The 4,796-nt window shown below is 34.5% G+C and overlaps 2 long non-coding RNA genes across 2 annotated transcripts; both read right to left on the bottom strand.

The window, feature by feature from the left end:
• Nucleotides 1–602: 602 nt before the first annotated feature.
• LOC130507669 (uncharacterized) lies at nt 603–1,615 on the bottom strand. The gene is made up of 3 exons (XR_008942390.1): nt 1,370–1,615; nt 913–1,209; nt 603–817 (listed from the first exon to the last, which is right to left on the bottom strand). It is a non-coding gene; the product is annotated as an uncharacterized LOC130507669 (long non-coding RNA).
• Nucleotides 1,616–2,933: 1,318 nt separating this feature from the next.
• LOC130507668 (uncharacterized) lies at nt 2,934–4,595 on the bottom strand. Its single transcript, XR_008942389.1, has 4 exons — nt 4,219–4,595; nt 3,841–3,908; nt 3,441–3,715; nt 2,934–3,353 (listed from the first exon to the last, which is right to left on the bottom strand). It is a non-coding gene; the product is annotated as an uncharacterized LOC130507668 (long non-coding RNA).
• Between the last annotated feature and the right edge of the window lie 201 nt (nt 4,596–4,796).

Genomic DNA, 4,796 nt, shown 5'->3' with positions numbered 1-4,796 from the left:
ATGAAGATATTGCCATATGTCCGAACAGGCCAATCTGGAATCACCTGAATAGAAAGTGGGATAGCTTCTTCCTTATGACTCCTATGAGATTTATTCAACTTCCAGGTGATTCTAAACTGATTAATGGTTTCAAATCAAGCTTCTTACATCTTTGTTCCTTCTGGTTTGATAAGAATCATGAAGATATTGCCATATGTCCGAACATGCCACTACAGGAAATGTGGGTAGTAATAGCGGACGAAAATCGCTATGATTAATTTTTAATAGCGTTTCCTTGGACGCTCTGACATCGCCCGTTATAAAAAGTCCGACCCTTTTAATAGCGGTTTTCGGTTGTGCTATTATTAAGTTTATAACAATAGCGTTTTTGTGTTCGCAATTGTTAATATTTATAATAACGTTTAACAAATGTTATTAGAACCTGATAATTTGATTTTTCTCAGTAGTAAAGATAGCAAATATTTCGTATTATTAATTAGTTTTTTAATTATCCGAAATCAATTAATAATAATTAGTGAATTGATTTTTTTAATAATTAATTCGAAAATATGAAATAAAAATAATTTAAATAAAAATTCAAAAAAGCAATATAATTATTTAAATCCCATAACACCACATTATCACTTTCATACAAATCATCACACACAAGTGCATACAACATTATCCACTATCGACACTTCAAACACCAGCAAGATATCTCCTTTGAATGGCATCGAGCACCTCCATCAAGCTTCCACCTTCCTCAAAGTCTGAGCACCTTCATCAAGCTTCCACCAGAGATAACAAACAGAGCCACCCAATGAACAAGTAGATAAACCTGCAATATTAGGTGATAAAAAAACAGAACCAGAGATTAGTCAGATACAAACAAGTGACAAAAAAAATAAACTCGGTAGGGAGGGACAAAGATACCAAACTTTGGGGAGATTGTCAAAGACATTGGAAGAGAGAGAGACTGCCCTAAGCATGGGCCTCCCGAAAGAGATGTAACTCTGGCCGTCGCCGTTGAATTTAAGAGAGTTATCATCGGGTGCTCTCTTGTACTTGACAAACAAGTAGATACCATAAACGATCATGCCAAGTCCAGCAACAACCATAAGAAAGTTGAGTAATTTGAGCAAACACTCTAAACAAACAAATCAGACAAGCTTAAACAATATCTTGCAAACGTTTGGAGACAGTTTTGGCATACTCATCCCTCTTGGACTTCTGCAACACACATAATTAAAAAAAAACGAATTTAAACTTCAAATCAAATCATATAAAGCATAAACTTCACTTCAGCCTATCATTGAGCAATTTCTTAGAACAAGCTTCCTGTAACAAGAACAAAATAAAATAAACACAGAGGGAATGAGAGACAGAGAACTGATCAGTTGTGGTTATGATGAGCGTGACGGTGGTGGTGGCGACTCTGGTGAAGACGGATCTGAGAAGCGATGGTGGTGGTTACAAGCAATGGGGGACGGGAGAGATGGCGATGCTGGTGGTTGTAACGAACGATGGCGGTGGTGGTGATGAGCGCCGCCGGTTCTTCTCCTTTCTCTACGAACTCCATCTCTCTCTCTCTCTCTCTCTCTCTCTCTCTCCCTCTCTCTCTTCTCTGGCTCCGTAGATCGCAGAGAAAAATAAAATAAAAAGAATAAAAGAACAATTAATCTGGAGCGTTTGATTCGATATCATCAAATCAAGCGTGGAGATGGTGATCCATGCCATAAACAACAACAACCAATAGAAAAAAAGGGTGAGGATAGATACAAGAGTGATTTTGGGCCTTTGATTCAAATTAATCAATGGTTCCAAAAAAACATAATACAAACTGTCTTTTTATTTATTTATAGCTGTCAAAAATCATCTAAGATTTAAATACTTTTATATCATAATTTAATATTTGAAATTTAAATTTTGTATTCAAAATATTAATTTATTTACGTAATTATAATTTATTTAAAATTAAGATTTAATGTTTTATGATGTATATTAAGATGAGATGTGTGGTTTAGGGATTAGGGTTTTGATTTAGGATTAAATATGTGATTTGAGTTTCAGAATATACATGGAATCTAAATCTGAAGTTTTTATTATAAGTTTGTAAAGATTGGATTTATGATTTTGTATGTAGAATTTAGGTTTGGAGTATAAGGTATTAGATATTAGGTGTAATCCGACATATTCCACGGGCGCAAAACACAATGGCGGACAAGCTTGCTCATGGGGCAAGGAGTTCACCATCAGCTATGTTATATGTCGATTCGATTCCTCCGGTTTGGCTTTCTGAACCGGTGGAAACTTGTTAGAGTAATTTATTGTTGTCAAAAAAAAAAAAAAAAAAAGATATTAGGTGTAGATTTAATATTTAATTCATTATGATTTAGAGGTCGAGAGTTTTGACAGTATAAGAGTTAGAATTGTATATAAAAGTTTGTCATTAAGATTTAGATTTGATGTTTGTTAAATTTTTAAAATTTATATTGGAAATTTATATTTAGTGGATCAATGGTTTATGTTTGAATATAGGAGTTAGGGTATAGAGTTTGATGGAGGATCTAAGGTTTACATTTAAGATTTTGAATGGATTTTTAAAAAATTAGATTTAAAGTTTAATTTTAAATTCTGGCTTTAAAATCTAAATAATAAATTATTAAGAGATTTTATTTATCATTTAAAATTCATTTTATTTTGAATTTTAGGGTTTAGGGTATTAGATTTAGGGTATTGGATGGATTCGGGTTGCATTAGTATATTTATATTGAATTTTTTTTTGTATAAAGTTTAATAGTTATATTTTAGGATTATATTTAGGGTTTAGGGGTTAAAATATATTTAGGGATTAGGGGTTAAAAATAAGTTTAACTAGTCACTTTGTTAAAATTATATATCCATAAATTTATAAATAGAAATGATAAAAAATTATAGTATATATTGCAATAAGATTAATAAATATAATTTACTCAAATAAAACACAAGTAAATCATAATATACATATGCTTTTCCAAAAAGATACAAAACACACAAAATCAATACATGAAACACATGAACTCATTGCAAAATAGAACGGATAAACTGGTGATGAAATCTGGTATTGTTATTCTTGTTGCCATAGTGAAGTCTGCATAGAACCCATGGCAAGGAGGCTCTTTTTCAGGACAGTCTTCGTGCCAATACATTTGAACCAATACCTGGACAACAGAATAGTAAGAACTCAAGTCTGAAGATCCTGTTGATTTGATTTTGTCCAGAATAAGCCTCTCAAATAGCAAGTTCAACACGTGCCAATGCTCTTGGGAACTCAGGCTCCAAGCATTCCAAAACACCGCAAAATTCAACCAGTCTAGAAAATCTGAACCGAGGCTCTACAGAGATATTCCCACAAAGTTAACAACAGTAAGAACAGTTGACATGAGTGCAGGTGGAAGGAGAAAGGAGTAGAAAAAACTAACCACGTCTTTGTGGTCTTCCTCTAATGGAAAGTTGCTTTGAGACTAACGCACTGCCAATACAGCAACACTAGAAGCAAGCACAAAGAAGAAAGTGACGAGCTAAACAGGAAGCACATTTTAAAATGGTCAGACTTGTTCCTTGGAGTTGCACTGATGTGTGGGTACTTTGGGCTCTATAGCCTTTGTCAATTAATTCTCTGTTTCCATTGTTTTCCAGTTAATGTAACTAACAATCACGGGCTTCTACTCAAGCAACAATTGTGTCCTGTGATACCCTGAGACAGAACAAAAGATAAGCGAGAGTTTTCATTCAATGATAGTGGAGAACAAAAAAAAATAACTAAGCCAGTCTTGTATCAAGAATAGAGCAAAGACAAACTAAAAAGAATAAAACAGATACCTTCGATCTCATGTTGTGCTAGAGGTCATAACTAAGAAGCTACATGATCCAACAACCCCTTATGAAACCTGTAAGGGAAGCGCACGATTAGGCTCACAAATTCAAGAAAAATTCATTACAAATGCCCAATGAATTATCAGAAACAGAATATGTTCGACAATCAAACTGTTAGATAAACCAGATTAGTTGTTTCCAATAATCCATCAATCAACGACCTATTAAACACATAAATGCATCCACCAATGTCAATCAGACTCTCTATGAGAGGATCCAACTTTAGTCGATGATAATAATTCTATAAACCCATCACTCGCCGCGTTCAATACGGCACGAGATTGCTATCAAAGATTAAAGAGCAACTCAAAATTCAATCTTTACCCTGAAATCAGTCCGGAGAAACTTTGGCTCTGCCAAGAGGGAGGCTCATACTCAGAGAATGAGACATCTCCAGCGACCTGAACCATCAAAGCATCTTCCCCGCCGACCTGAACCATCGAAGCGGATGAGAGATATGGTGATGGTGGTGACGAGCTGGTGGTGGTGGGATAACGAGCAATGGTGACAAAAGGAGTGGTGATGAATCTGAGAATTTGAGGAAGTCAAGCAGACTACGGAGAAGAAACAGAAACAAAAGAAACGTGGCTGAATTATTTTTAATATATTTTTCAGATAAGATAGCATTTATTTTTAAATTTGCAATGGTAAAGCGCCTCCACTTACCAAATTAACGCGCCTGAATTATTTTATTTTCCCGCGATTACAAACATAGCTTTACATTTTAAAAACGCTATTATAAAAGCCTGTTTTGGTATAGAATAGCAGAAATGTCAAAACCGCTATGATACGATGCTATTAATACCCATATTTCCTGTAGTGTGCCAATCTGGAATCACCTGAATAGAAAGTGGGATAGCTTTTTCCTCATAACTCCTATGAGATTTATTCAACTTCCTGGT

The sequence above is a fragment of the Raphanus sativus genome, unplaced genomic scaffold (genome assembly GCF_000801105.2).
Source record: "Raphanus sativus cultivar WK10039 unplaced genomic scaffold, ASM80110v3 Scaffold5129, whole genome shotgun sequence".
In the NCBI taxonomy this organism is placed as follows: Eukaryota; Viridiplantae; Streptophyta; class Magnoliopsida; order Brassicales; family Brassicaceae; genus Raphanus; species Raphanus sativus.
This window is presented reverse-complemented; position numbering and strand designations above follow the sequence as displayed.